General features: G+C 45.4%; 1 protein-coding gene across 1 annotated transcript in view; it reads right to left on the reverse strand.

Annotated features, from left to right (window-relative positions):
- The window catches only part of LOC141100135 (gastrula zinc finger protein XlCGF66.1-like), a 62,618-nt gene that overhangs the window by 27,615 nt on the left and 18,673 nt on the right, over nucleotides 1–16,330 (reverse strand). The window lies entirely within an intron of this gene.

Here is a 16,330-nt window from a genome sequence, read left to right on the forward strand (position 1 = left end):
CTTTAGGCTGTCAATATCAGATCAGTGGGTGTGCAACACCCGACTCCTCCACCGATCAGCTGTTCTCAGTACCGCCAGATGTGCTCAATTGTGGAACTACATAGCTCAGTTGTCAACTATATCAATTGGATGGGAGTTAATCAGCAGTACCCCGCTTGTGCCACTATACAGCCGACAGAGCTGTGCAGTTTCACTCCTTAAATGAGGACATAAGACAGCCCCTGGCACTGAGAATAGGTGATTGGAGGGGGGATGATGGGTGTTACAACCCCATCAATATGATATTGATGATCGATCCTAAGGATATGCCATCAATATAAATTAATCCCTTTAGGGCGCATTTTCGATGGCCGATAATCCCTCAGAATCTAATATTAACGATCCATCTTTCATGATATATAAAGTGCTCTCAGTGAGAGAAACAAAATAAGAATCTTGTGGGTATGATACCTTTTAATGGCCAACAAATAATAGTGAATGTTGTTACAAAGCAAGCTTTCGGGACTGCTTATGTCCCTTCATCAGGCTGATGGTCATATCAGCCTAATGAAGGGACATAAGCAGTCCCGAAAGCTTGCTTTGTAACAACATTCACTATTATTTGCTAGCCATTAAAAGGTATCATACCCACAAGATTCCTATTTTGTTTCTCTCACTGAGAGCACTTTATATATTTTTTTCTACTGGCTAACACGGTACCAAACCACTTTTTTCGTTTTATCTTTCATGATAAAACGCTTGTTCATCATGCATGAAATCTTTTATGAAAGCAAAAAAAAATTCTTGTTAATCTTTCGAAAATTGTGTAAATGGAGATTGTTTGTTCGTTCAACGATTGGATCGGGTAGAGAGGACTGGGAATTCAGGCTTTCTTTCAGAGATTGGTTCATCATGTTCTTGGACCATTGTTCAGTTGGAGCATTAAAAAGAGAACATGTGTGTGTCATATTGTTCATGCGATTGATGCAAATGCTTCTCTCCATATAAAACTGGGAAACGGATTACATTTTCTTTCTACATTATTAACAGGAGTGTTTGTACAATACTTTCTTGTATACAATACTAATGCATGTATTTGGAATAAATAGTATCACTTATGGCATGTGAGTGTGAAACACATAACCACACTCCAGATTACCTGAGTGAACAGGGTGACAATTCTTGGCCTGTATAAACACTTGTCTGACATCACTTGTTGGTTGACAGTTCAGATCGCATCATCCATACTACCATCTGCCCACAAACGATCCTTTAGGCTATGTGCCCATGTAGCGTTTTAAAACGGACAATGAAAACCGGACTCCTTCCCAGAAATTGCGCGTTTTTTTCCGCGCGATTTCACAGCGATTTTCTCAAGCACTTTCCAAGCGATTTGAAGCATCGCTTGGAAAGTGATTGACAGGTTTGTCACACTCGTCAAACATAGTGTTTGACAAGTGTGACCAGCTTTTTACTATGCGGCATCAATAGTAAAAGATAAAATGTTAAAAATGATAAAAAAAAAATAAAAATTTGGGTATATTTACCTTCCGACGTCCCGCGCTGCCATCCCGGGCCTCAGCGTTCCCAGCGATGCCTTGCGAGACCTGTGATGACGTTGGTCTCGCGTTATTATAGCGATCTCGCGAGACCGCTAGAGTCACACGAGACTACGTCATCACAGGACCTTGCCGCAAGGCATTACTGGGAACGCTTAGGCCAGGAATGCAGAGCGGGACACCGGAAGGTAAATATACCCCGATTTTTTATTTTTTATTCTTTTTTTTACAGGGGTATGGTGCCCAGGGCCTGGAGGACAGTCTCCTCTCCTCCACACCGTGGGTACCAACCGCACATGAGACGCTTAACTTCCCGCATGGTGGGCATAGCCACATGCGGGAAGTAAGCGATTCTCATGCATTCCTATGGGTGCGGAATCGTGGCAATTCTTTGCGATTCCGCACAAAAGAATGATCATGCTGCAATTTTTTCCACGGTGCGATTCCGCTGCGGAAAAAAGCGCAGCATTAGCACAGCATGTGCAGAATGCCATAGGAATGCATGGGGTGCGTCATGTACAAGATTTTTAAACGTTTTCGCGACGAAAATCGTGGCAAAAACGCTTAAAAATCGCATTGTGGCCACACAGCCTAACACTCGTTTCTCCACGGATCTCCAGACCATTCCAGCTCATACTCTGCTGTAGCAGACCCTGCCAGACCGTCTCAATAAAAGTTCTCATGAATATACAAAGCCTTCTCCCTAAGGCCTCTTTCACACTTCAGTTTTTTTGCATCAGTTCAAATCCGCCAAAAAGTCATTCAAGCGGATCCGTTGTTAACTGATGTGAACGGATGGCACAGGATCCGTTTTTAGACGGATCCTGAAAATGCGGAAATTTAAAGGAAATGCTGGCCGGGAAGAGAGGAGAGAGAGAGAAGAGAGAGAGAAGAGAGAATTTATTTTTTTTTGTCCGGCACCCAGAAAGAATTTCGGGTTAAATGAGTGTCTGGAGGATCCGCCACAGAAAAAAACGTTACAAGCTCCGTTTTCAAATCTTTGAGGATGGTGACGGACAGCAATTTTTGGCGGATCCTCAAAAAAAACGGATGCAACGGACAGCAATCCGTCACAATCCGCCATTAATGCAAGTCAATGGGGAAAAAAACGGATCCTCAAAAAAAATTTGAGGATCCGTTTTTTTCAAAACCTGGCGGATTGTGACTGATTGTTAAAAACGGAAGTGTGAAAGAGGCCTAAACCACTATACCGCGTTTACTCTTAGTCTACCATCTGGCATAAAGATACATTTTATCTCATAATTTTTCCATCCAGACAATTTATTTGTTGACTAAATTCAGATGAATTTGGAGACTATAGATCTCATAATGCTCTACTCGCCTCATCCAAGATTATAGAAGAAAGTGTATCAAAACCACTAACAGTTGAGCCACATATTGGCCGATACATCTTACTACTCTGTAGAGGTCACTTTTCAGGGATTAAAAGTGTGGTCCAGTACCTATAATGCCCTTTATAAATATCTTTAACCCCTAACCACTTTTGCAATTTGATTTATTATAAGATTCCCTACCATTCTCGCTATACAGCTGATCCATATATTTGTTTTTTTACTTTCCCTAATCTGATGTTTCATTTGATGGGAGACTCAAGCAGAACATCACACAAGGAAAACCCTGCAATTCCTTCCCCGCGGCGTCTATCACTCTGCCTGAAACAGGACGTCATCAGGGGTCGGTGCTGAGATCACTTACCACAGCTTCGTCACTGCTCTACCTTGATGACGTCCTGTCTCGGCGGGGGGGGTGATAGAGAACTGACTACCGCCACACTTGATCTGTTTCCGCATCTTTAGTGGCCGCCACCACACTTTTGTCCCCACCGTCAACATCTTCACAGGCCACTGACGCAATCTCTGCTTCTATTACCACATTCTCTTTCCCTGAAATTAGACGTCATCAGTGGGCAGTGATAGAAGCAGTGTAAAGGCCCCTTTACATTTAGCGATGCACCAGCGATCCCGACAACGATACGACCCGGTCAGGATCGCTGGTGCATCGCTAAATGGTCACTAGTGAGCTGCCAAACAGGCAGATCTCACCAGCGATGCAGCAGCGGTCGGTGGTCGTTACCTTTCAGACGCGGCGATGAAGATGTCCTCCCGCCCGCGTCCATGGCTCGCTCGTCGGCGCCAGCAGGAAGCCCAGCAGGAAGCCGTCGATGAGAAACGGACCAGGCCGATCTCGTGCAATCAGCGATAGCCAGCCGGGGAGCCGGTCGGAGGTAAGTATCACATGTAGCGATATCGCTAGCAATATCGTTACTGCTTCACAAAATCGGTGACGCTTTAGCGATATTGCTAGCGATATCGCTATGTGTAAAGCCCCCTTAAGTGACAGCAGTGCTGCACCACAGCTTCTATCAACATGTTCAAAAGAATCTTCTGGGGGCGGTGAAAGAAGCTGAGTGACACCAGCATCGCACCCCTGATGATGATTTGTTTGAGGACGGTGATAGAAGCTTTGTGGTGGTGGTGCTATCACACACCCTATGTCTATTACTGCACCCTTATAACATCTAATTTCAAGGAAAGATGTGGTGGTGATCGAAGCAGAGATTATAGCGGTGGCCTCTGAAGATGTGGGTGGCAGGCAGAGATGAAGTGTAGCAATGGCCATTAAAATTGCAATCACTTCTCCATCATCCCCCTGAAACAGAACATCAGGGGACAACGGTGAGAAAAGCTGTGACAGCGCCGCTCCTGATGATGTCCTATTTTAGGGGGGGTGAAGGAGAAGTGACTGCATGGCAATCCTAAAATGATATGTTTCAGACTCCACTCAAATGAAAAGTCAAAACAGAAAAGTAAAAAAAAAAAACAAAAAAAAACCCACAGGTGTAGTGATTAGCTGTATATGGAGAATGGTAGGGAATCTTCTGATAAAACGTATTACAAAGGTGGTTAGGGTTTAAAGATAGATATTTATAAAGGGCATTATAGGTACTGGACAAACTCAATTACTATCACCACAGGCAAAATTACAATACTAAATAAAACTGCTCTTAACTGTAAACGGACTATTAATGTATAGGGACCGAAATAAACAATGATAGCAAGTACGAAATGACATATAAAACAAAGAATTAATGTACAGATAAAGGGAAGGTACACAAGAGTAAAAGCAATGTTGATAAAGATTTATAAAATATACAGCTCTGGCAAAAATTAAGAGACCACTGCACAATTTTATAAAAATCAGCTTCTTTACATGTCTGACCGCTATTCCAGTGTCAGTTGAATTCCAACCAGAGTACACCTCATTCTACTTAATGTGCTTCTGATTAGGTGATCACCTGAACCAAATCTTATTTAATGAAGGAAAAACCCTGCTGTGGTGTTTCACAATCCTCTTGCAATAGGATAAGGGGGGTGGCAAAACAAGTGCTAGTAATATCCCAAAAGTAATAGTAGTGAAAAAATAACTTTTAGCCATGCCAAAGGAGTTGAAAAGTCGTGAGTGAGGAAAAGAAGGTCTCAACTCTGGCTTTACTAGCGGAGGGATACAGTGAGCGTCATACTGCCCAAATCCTTAAAATTTCTAAGATGGCAGTCCATTACAACAAGGTCAAGCAGCAGACATTGGGGACAACAAAGCTATAGACAGGCAGAGGGCAAAAACGACTCTCCACTGACCGGGATGACCGTCATCTTATTCGAATGTCACTCAGCAACCGCAGGATGACATCAAGTGACCTACAAAAGGAATGGCAAATGGCAGCTGGGGTGAAATGCACGGCAAGAACAGTTCGTAACAGGCTTCTAGAGGCAGGGCTCAAGTCATATAAAATTAGAAAAAAGCCTTACATCAATGAGAAGCAAAGAAGAGCTAGGCTGAAGTTTGCCAAAGACCATAAGGACTGGACCATAGAGGACTGGAGTAAGGTAATATTCTCTAACGAGTCTAATTTTCAGCTTTGCCCAACACCTGGCCGTCTAATGGTTAGCTGGAGACCTGGAGAGGCATACAAGCCAGAGTGTCTTGCACCCACTGTGAAATTTGGTGGAGGATCGGTGATGATCTGGGGATGCTTCAGCAAAGCTGGAATTGGGCAGGCTCATCTTTGCGACGACGTATGAATCAAGCCACATACAAGTTTACCCTGAACAAACAGTTGATTCCTTCTGCTCAGGCAATGTTCCCCAACTCTGAGGACTGGTTTTCCCAGCAGGACAATGCGCCATGCCACACAGCTAGGTCAGTCAATGTGTGGATGAAGGACCACCACATCAAATCCCTGTCATGACCAGCCCAATCTCAAGACCTGAACCCTATTAAAAACCTCTGGAATATAATCAAGAGGAAGATGGATAGTCACAAGCCATCAAACAAAGAAGAACTGCTTAAATGTTTGTATCAGGAGTGGCATAAGGTCACCCAAAAGCAGCATGAAAGACTGGTAGAAAGCATGCCAAGACGCATGAAAGCTGTGATTAAAAATCATGGTTATTCCACAAAATATTGATTTCTGAACTCTTCCTGAGTTAAAACATTAGTATTCTTGTTTCTAAATGATTATGAACTTGTTTTCTTAGCATTATTTGAGGTCTGCAAGCACTGCATTTTTTTTGTTATTTTGAACATTTCTTATTTTCTGAAAATAAATACAAAATTTAGTGCTTGGAAATTCGAATACATATTATCAGTAGTTTATAGAATAAAAGAGCAATTTACATTGAAGTGTGTGTTTGGGGACATTGTCCTGCTGGAAGACTCATGACATAGAAAGCAAAGCTGGGTTTGCGTCCTGACACTAGACACTACATTGTGACCTTAAATCCTATGGTGATCTTCAGATTTCATGATGCCTGGCACACAGCCCAAAAAAAATATTTGAAACTTTCACCATATTCGACTGTAGGTACTGTGCTTTTTTGTAGGCCTCATTCTGTTTTTGGTAAATAGTAGAATGATGTGCTTTACCAAAAAGCTCTATCTTGGTCTCATCTGTCCACAAGATGCTTTCCCAGTCAAGCTTTTTTATGTCTCTGTGTCAGCAGCAGGGCTAAGGAGTCAGTAAGCCAAACATCCAACACAATAATTTCCCTCACTCCTGATTCAGACTCCATAGCACTGCCTCATTACTGAGCATATACCGTATATACTTGAGTATAAGCCAACCCGAGTATAAGCCGAGGCTCCTAATTTTGCCACAAAAGACTGGGAAAACTTATTGACTCGAGTATAAGCCGAGAGTGGGAAATGTAGCAACTACTGGTAAATTGAAAAAATAAAAATGATAATTACTTACCGGTAATTTGATTTTCCAGAGCCATAACAGCACCGCACATGAGAGAAGGTACCCGCCCCCAGGAAACAGGAGACATAAGAAGGGGGGCGGCACCTCTCCCCTCAGTTTGTTTCAGAGTATGCAAGGTAACCGCCTTATTAATTTACATACATGTTATATGACAGCGCTACTAATATTCCCTTTTCCTTTAAATCCATGTCTATATACATATATCTACACATCCAGATATAATTAAAAACCTCTGGTGCACCACACAACCATCACCAAGATAGGGCGGGAACAATGCGGTGCTGTCATGGCTCTGGAAAATCAAATTACCGGTAAGTAATTATCATTTTTTCCCTTCCCCATGACAGCACCGCACATGAGAGGAAAGATAGAATAGACTCCTAGGGTGGGACAACAGCAGACAACACTTTCCTCCCAAAGGCCAGATTTGAGGGCCCTAGGTCTAGTCTATAGTGTCGGAAGAAAGTGGATGGTGATGACCATACTGCTGCCTTACAGATCTGCTCAACTGAAGCATTTGCCCTTTCAGCCCAGGACGTGGCTATGGCTCTTGTAGAGTGAGCTGTTACACCCAGTGGGGGAGTCTGGTTTGAAGAAGAGTAAGCTAGTGCAATACCCATACGAAGCCATCGTGCAATCGTTGACTTTGAAGCTTTTTTACCCCTGTTTGTCCCCTGAAAGGAGACAAAAAGGGCTGAAGACTGTCGCCATGGTTTTGAGGCTTCTATATATTGAAGCAGGCAACGTCTGACATCTAAACAATGGAAGATTTCCTCTCCCTGGGATTTGGGTTTCGAACAAAACGAGGGCAAAATTATCTCCTGCTCCCTGTGGAATTTGGAATTTACCTTTGGTAGGAAGGCTGGATCAGTTTTTATGATCACTCTATCATCCAAAAAGGTGGTATATGGTGGATTTCCAGATATCGCCTGCAGCTCGCAAACACGACGAGCTGAGGTTAGGGCCACCAGGAGTACTGTTTTTAGTGTCAGCGCCTTTATTGGGATGGAAGCAATCGGTTCGAATGGAGATGCTGTCAGTGCCCTTAATACTAAATTTAGATCCCAGGGAGCTACCTTAGGTGTTAATTTTGTGGGCCTGGATGTGAAGGAGGCCCGAATGAATCTATAGATCCATGGGTGATCTGCCAGTTTTCGATCAAACAATGCACCCAGGGCCGATACCTGCACTTTTAAGGTGCTTGTGGATAGTCCTTTTTCCAGCCCTTTCTGGAGGAACTCTAGGATCTCCTTTATTGGTATTTTCTGGGCTGTTCTAGTCAATTGTCGGCCCGTGAACTGTAAGAATTTTTCCCAAATTTTTTGGTATTTTTGTGAAGTTACCTCTTTCCTGCTAGCGAGCAGGGTGGTTACTAACGGGACTGAGAACCCTTTTGCTAGAAGGAGTCCCCTCTCAAGTTCCACGCAGTGAGGTGCAGCCCGTGAACCCTGGGTTGTTCCACTGGGCCCTGGTATAGCGGATTCGGGGTATCTGGGAGGATCCATGGGTCCGAGATAGACATGCGTCTGAGCCATGTGAACCATGCCCTTTTCGGCCAGAAGGGCGCAATCAGGATTATTCGAGCTTTTTCCTGCCGGATCTTTTTTAAGACTACTGGAATCAATGCCAACGGGGGGAACGCATATGCCAGGTGAAATTTCCACCGGTGTAGTAGTGAATCCACCCCCTCTGGCCGCTCTCTTGGATTTAGGGAGTAGAACCTGTCCACCTTCCGATTTTCCCTGGTGGCAAACAAGTCTACTTCTGGTGTGCCCCAGGCAGCGCAGATTTCCCCAAATATTTTTTGACTTTGTGACCATTCTCCCTGGTGTAGTACGCGACGGCTTAAATAATCGGCCAGATAATTGTCTGCCCCCTTTAAATGTGCACCCGATAAGGATAGAATATTGTTTTCTGCCCAAGCGAATAATTCCCTGGCCTCTGCCATAAGGGTTGCCGACCTTGTACCCCCTTGTCTGTTTATGTATGCTATGACTGTGCTGTTGTCGGATAATATGGTGACATGTTTCCCTTGTACTTTTCGCTTTACCAGGGGAAGGGCTCGCCTTACGGCTGCCAGTTCTTTTAGATTTGAGGATGCCTCCCTCATTCCGGGTTCCCACTGGCCCTGTAGGGTTTGTTTCCCTATGTGTGCCCCCCAACCACTCAGACTTGCATCCGTGGTCAATACCACCAAGTTTTGAGTTGTCCAGGGCACTGCTCTGTTTAGATTTTCGGTGCTCAGCCACCATTTTAGGGATTCCTGCACTTGAGGGGAGAGGATAATCTCCCGATCTAGATTGGAAGGACTCTTCTCCTGCTCGGACAGGATCTGCCATTGTAGTTCCCTCGTATGGCTTTGTGCCCACCGGACCGCTGGAATTGTCGCTGTTAACGTGCCCAGGAGCGACATTGCCTCTCTTACTGGTATGGCTCGACCAGACTGTATCCGTTGTATTTTTTTGTGGATAGCTCCAATTTTCCTTCCTGGAAGGCTGCACTGTTGTTTTAATGAGTCCAACTGAATTCCCAGGAATTCTTGTGACTGTACTGGAGTTAATTTGGACTTTTTCAGATTGATCATCCAGCCTAACCTGGTTAATATCTCCAGGACCCTTGTAACCGCATTCTCGCAGTTTTCCCTGCTGTTTGCTATAACCAGGAAATCGTCCAGATAAGGTACTAACAGGATATTTTCCCTTCTTATAAAGGACGCTACTTCCCCGATGATTTTCGTAAATATACGCGGGGCTACTGATACCCCGAAGGGTAGGCACCGGTACTGTAGATGAGTGGGGATTTGAGCAATCTCTACTATCAGTCTCAGATATTGTTGGTGTTCTTCCCATATTGGGACATGGTAATAGGCATCGGTAAGATCTATTACTGCCATGTAGCAACCTGGGTCGAGTAGTTTTACTGCTGACCCCAAGGTCTCCATTTTGAATTTTTCTGTTCTGATGTATTGGTTCAGGGCTTTGAGATTGAATATTGTTCTTAGTGACCCATCTGATTTTGGAGTGAGGAACAGAGTACTGTAAAACCCTTTCCCTTTCTGATGAGATGGTACTTTTATAAGTACCTCTTTTTGAATGAGGAGCTGGATCTCCTTTTCTAATGTAGCCTGATTCTTCTTGGCTACCCGGGTCACTTTTAGTCTCTGAGGAGGAAGGGTTAGAAAACTGAGTCGTAGGCCCTCGGCCAACAGGTTGGTTACCCACTTTGAGGTGGGCAATGCTACCCACTGATGGACAAAGAATCGAAGCCTTCCCCCAACCGCCCTGGCGTCATTGCTTGGTATCGGGTCTCGGGGTGGTTCTACTAAAGAGGAAACCTCTCTCCTTCCTTCCCCTCCAGGGCCTACCCCGCGTGGATCTATCGTCTGGCCGCCCTCGACTCCCTCTATTCCCTGTTCCACGAAAGGACGAGTGAGCCTCAGTCCACCGACGCCTAGGGAAGGGGGTTGGAAACCGTTTTTTCTTATCTGATGCTTTTTCCAAAATTTCGTCCAGTGCTTTTCCAAATAAGTATTGGCCCTCACAGGGGACGGCACAGAGTTTAACCTTTGACTGGAAATCTGCAGACCAGTTTTTTAACCAAAGTTCTCTGCGGCCTGAATTAGAAAGGGCGCATGCACGGGCAGCACCTCGGACGGAATCTACTGCGGCGTCAGCCAGGAATCCTGCTGCTTTCTGTAGGAAAGGTATTGCCTCCAGCAGTGTCTCTCTTGGGCATTTATTCTTAATTTGGTCACTTAATTCATCTAACCACCTGACCATAGCACGTGCCGTACAAGTGGCAGCCACCCCTGGTTTAAACGACCAAGCTGATGCTTCCCAAGCAGCTTTTAGAAAAGCATCTGCTTTCTTGTCAAGGGGGTCTTTTAGGGCGCCCATATCTTCAAATGGCAATGCTATCCCTTTGGATGTACTAGCAATAGCGGCATCTAGTCTGGGCGCCTTTTACCATTTATCACATACCTCCTCATCAAACGGGTATTTTCGTTTGAGCGCCTGTGGTATGGACATTTTTTGTTGGTTTTTTTCCCACTCTCTCTTGATTAAATTTAGCAGGTTATCATGGAAGGGAAAAACTCTTCGCTTTTTCCCCTCAAGATTGCTAAACATAGCATCTTGAATTGATTTAGGCTCTTTTGGTGTCTCAAGTCCCATTGTGGACCTTACAAGTTTTAGCAACTTCCCAATGTCCTCAGATAGAAAATATGGACGCCCCTTTTCCTCGTTCGAGGAGTCTAGGTATGAATCCGAGGCCCCTATCTCCCCTTGCCCTTCCTCAGACTCAATATCAGTAGTTATCTCTGAGGGAGGCAGTGGGGGCGGGGGTGAGGCAGGCGTTATATCGGTGCTATGTGTGGCCTGCTCTTTTATTTCCTCTTTCACCGTCGACTTTACTTGATCCCGGATCATAGGTTTAATGCTTTGGAGCAGGGATGGTGACTCTTCGGCCACTGTCTTTTTAATGCACGAGCGACAGAGTCGCTTGTCATACGTTTTAGCTAGGGACTTTTTACATAACGCACATTCTTTGTTCTTTTGTTTGGATGTGGCCTTTCCCTACAGAAACATACACAGGGCCTTTGTTAATATATTGTGCTGCCTTACAAAGGCACTCACCCGGCCCTCTGGGTACCCCGGCAGCTGGTAGCTTTTCCTCCTGGACTTGCTCTCCCCAACTTCAGGATCCATTTCGTTCTGCTGCTGGCTATACGTGGAGCCTGTGTGCAGCCTCTCTGGGACAAGTGGCGTCTGCCGCGACTCCCTTCTTATGGAGGAGAGGTGCGCGCTTCTGGGACTGCTCCCGCCCGGAAGTGCCCAGTACACCGCTCCCCCGGCGTGCGACGTCACTTCCGGTGCGACTCCGGAAGCCGTCGCCACTCAATCGGCGCCAGCGTCATGGTGGCCACGCCTCCCCCGGCCCTGCCTCCCACTGGAGCGGCCGCTGGGGAGTCACAGGAGTAGGACGCCATTTGCAGCGCCCACAAGCTGGGCTGACAGGCGCGCGCGACCGCGCCCCCTGCCGCTCTCCCCCCCCAGACCTCGGCCTCCCGACCGGATCATCAGAGGGGGATCCCTCCAAGGTACCGCTCTGCCCCAGGCACCTGCCCGCAAGAAACAGGAAACCAAACTGAGGGGAGAGGTGCCGCCCCCCTTCTTATGTCTCTGCTACAGGTTTCCTGGGGGCAGGTACCTTCTCTCATGTGCGGTGCTGTCATGGGGAAGGGAAAAAATAGATACCAATAAAAGTAAAATTAATTGAGACATCAGTAGGTTAAATGTTTTGAATATCCATATTGAGTCAGAAGCCCCATATAATGTTCCATAAAGGTTGATGATGGGCCCCATAAGATGCTCTATACAAAATATGCCCCATATAATGCTCTATAAAGTTTGATGATGGCCCCATAAGATGCTCCATATTAAAATATGTCCAATATAATGCTGCACAAAGGATAATGTCGGCCCCATAAGATGCTCCACAGAAAAATATGCCCCATATAATGCTGCACAAAGGTTAATTGTGGCCCCATAACGTGCTCCATAATACAATATGCCCCATATAATGCTGCACAAAGGTTAATTGTGGCCCCATAACGTGCTCCATAATACAATATGTGTCATGCCGCGCTCACCGCATTCCCCCGGGGCTGGGGCTCAGCACCCGACGTCATCACTTCCAGTATCGCGGCCGGTTCGGGGCTCCTGTCGAGAGTGCACGCGCACCTTCCACGCTTGACTCTGTGGTTGGTCACTCGACTCCATGACTTTGACGAGCGCGCATGCGCTTCCCCATAGCCTGACTACAGCGGCGCCATCTCTGACGTCTCTATGGTCCAGGAGGACCTGACCTGGAAGTCCCTGTTCACATGCCCTATATCAGGCTGCCTCTTCCTGTAGGCGGTGCCAGATTATCATTCTGGCTTCCTTGCTAGACCTGCTTGGTCCCCGCTTGGCTGCTCTTGCTCTCTGTACTCAGGTCCCTTGCCTTGTGCCCTGGCATGCTTCCCAGCACGTGCTCTGCTTTGCCTTGTACCCGAGCATGCTTCCCTGCACGCGCTCTGCTTTGCCCTGTACCAAGGCGTGTTTCCCTGCACGCGCTCTGCTTTGCCCTGTACCAAGGCATGCTTCCCAGCATACGCTCTGTTTTGCCTCGTACATGAGCGTGCTTGTCAGTGCACGCTATACGCACTCCTGTACCCAGCGTGCCCCCGTGTACATGCCCTGTACTATCCCGTGCCCTGCATGTCCCCGCTGTACACACTCCTGTACCCTGCGTGCCCGTGTCCGCGCTTTACACACTCCTGGATCCTGGGTGTCCCCGCCTGCACCTTGTTAGACACATTCTCTCGTGTCTCCTGTGAGCCGGCCACCTGGTTCCAGCAGTCATGGTACTTTACCCCCCTAGGTCTGCCCCTGACGCTCCCTGTATAGGGGGTGGCCCTCACTAGGTCAGCTTGCTCAGGGTGGGTTGGTATCATGACCCAGAGGGTCTACTCCAAGAGTCGTCACAATATGCCCCATATAATGCTGCACAAAGGATAATGTTGGCCCCATAAGATGCTCTATAGAAAAATACGCCCCATATAATGCTGCACAAAGGTTAATAGTGGTCCCATAACGTGCTCTATAATACAATATGCCCCATATGCTGCTGCAATAAGAAAAAAAAAATTAATTACATATTCACCTCTCATCGCTGGGTGCCAGTGTCCTGAGCAGGCGGGGACACCAGCGTGCTATGGGGGCCAGGTGACGTTGTCGCAACTTGCTCAGGCCCCCAGCACTGGCTATATATTCACCTGTCCGCCCCGTTCCGTCTTACGAGTCCTCGGTCAGTGACTGTTCAGGCAGAGGGCGCGCACTAACCACGTCATTCTCTGACCTGAATGTCACAGCCAGAGGACCCAGAAGACGGAGCGGCGCGCAGCGGTGTAACGCGGACAGGCGAAATTAGCCATTGTCGGGGGGCCTGAGCAAGCGGTGACAGCGGCACCTGACCCCCATAGTGCGCCGGTGTGTACGTCATTTTTGTTTATCGCAGGGACCTTGACTCGTGTATAAGCCGAGGGGGTCTTTTTCAGCCAAAAAAGGGGGCTGAAAAACTCGGCTTATACACGATTATATATGGCACAAAGTGCAGCACAGATTAATCTCAACTAAAAGCCTACATACTTAGATCAGAAATAGAACAGACATTTATATGACATTTCAAAACTTTCCAAAATTCTTATGGAAACATTTACAGCACATCCTGTATTGTATTACTGTACCTAATTTATTATTTAGGAGTCGGTCCATTTTATACAGACTCAACCAAAATGGACACCGACTCCATAGCACTGTTCAGCAGTAGGGACTTCCAGAATCTCCTTCCATAATTCGAGCAGACACTGATGCACCTGAGCCTACAGGACAGCTTTGATTTCTTTGGAACTTGATTAAGGCAGCTTATCCACTATCTAGACTATTCTGCGTGGCAACCTTTCATCATTTTCCTCAGCATGTCCAGGGAGATTAGCTACAGTGCAATGGGTTGTAAACATCTTGACTATGCTGTGCACCATGCACAAAGGAACAGCAAGATCTAAGGAGATGCACTTGAAAAATATCAAGGCTAGAACAATTTTGGTTCTCAAGTCCTCAAACAGTTCTCTTCTCTTTCTGTTCTCCAAAGATTGAGTCAACCAACATATTCCCTTCTTATCTGGTTTCAGTTGTGATTTAAATATTGCCGACAGCTGTTACTTGCAAGAGGTGAGTTTGAATGAGCATCGCATGCATGATACAAAGTTGTTTACCCACATTTTTTGGAATGGTGCCAACAATTTTGTCCAGCCTATTTTGGGAGTTTTGTTTGAAATTATATCCAATTTGCCTTTTTTCCTCTCTTTTTTTGTGTGGTTCCAATAAACACAAAGGAAATAAAAATATGTATAACAAAATGTGTAATTCCAAGCAATAATTTTCTGGGAGAAACACTTCATTTTCTGGAACAATTATAAGGGTGGCAACACTTTTGGCCATGACTGTATAGTGGATGTAGATATACAGGAGATACAGTTGTGTGAAAAAGTGTTTGCCCCTTCCTGGTTCCCTATTCTTTTGTACGTTTATCACACTTAAATGTTTCAGATCACCTAACAAATTAAAATATTTGACAAAAATAACACAAGTAAACACAAAATGCAGTTTTTCAATGACGGTCTTTATTATTAAAGGAAAAAGAAATCCAAACCTACAGGACCCTGTGTGAAAAAGTGATTGTCCCCTAAACCTAATAACTGGTTGGGCCACCCTTAGCAGCAACAACTGCACTCAAGCGTTTGCAATAACTCAAAATGACTCTTTCACAATGCTCTGGAGGAATTTTGTCCCACTCATCTTTGCAGAATTGCTGTAATTCAGCCGCATTGGAGGGTTTCCGAGCATGAACCGCCTTTTTAAAAGGTCATGCCAGAGCATGTCATTCAGATTGAGGTCAGTCTTAATTTTGTTTTTCTTAAGCCATTCAGAGGTGGACTTGCTAGTGTGTTTTGGATCATTGTCCTGCTGCATAAACCAAGCGCGCTTCAGTTTGAGGTCACAGACATTCTCCTTCAGGATATTTTGATAGACTGGAGAACTCATGGTTCCATCTACCACAGCAAGTCTTCCTGGTCCTGACGCAGCCAAACAGCCCATGACCATCAGACTATCACCACCATATTTTACTGTTGGTATGATGTTCCTTTTGTGAAATGCGGTGTTACTTCTATACCAGATGTAATGGGACATTCACTTTACAAAAAAAAAAAAAAAATCAACTTTTGTCTCATCAGTCCACAGAGTATTCTCCCAAAAGTCCTGGGGATCATCAAGTTGTTTTCTGGCAAAACTGGGACGAGCCTTTATGGTCTTATTGCTCAGCAGAGGTTTTTCTCTTGGAACACTGCTATGCATGCCATTTTTGCCCAGTCTCTTTCTTACGGTGGAGTCATGAACACTGACCTTGCGGAATGATGTCTAGCTTTTGAGGATTTTATGGTCTACTCCATTTTTTCAGGCAGGTCCTATTAAGCGATTTCTTGATTGAGAACAGGTGTGGCAGTAATCAGCCCTTGGTGTAGCATGGGAATTTGACCTCAGCTTCCCAAACATGTGATAAACCACAGTTAATTTATATTTTAGGAGGGGTTGAGCAATCACTTTTTTACACAGGGCCCTGTAGGTTTGGACTTTTTTTTTCCCTTAATAATAAAGACCTTCATTAAATAAAAGCATTTTGTGGTTACCTGTGTTATTTTTGTTTAATATTTACATTTGTTTGGTGATCTGAAACATTTAAATGTGATAAAAATGCAAAAGAATAGGAAATCAGGAAGGGGCCAAACACTTTCACACAACTGTACATGAGAGCAGACATTATGAGTATAGCCAAAGATTTGAAGATAGGGAAATGAGTGGCACATCCGAATGTGTAAAAATTAGTCCATGCTTTTTAAAAGCTTAGTTGA

Source organism: Dendrobates tinctorius, unplaced genomic scaffold (genome assembly GCF_039654945.1).
Source record: "Dendrobates tinctorius isolate UK_male_01 unplaced genomic scaffold, ASM3965494v1 ptg000103l, whole genome shotgun sequence".
Lineage (NCBI taxonomy): Eukaryota > Metazoa > Chordata > Amphibia > Anura > Dendrobatidae > Dendrobates > Dendrobates tinctorius.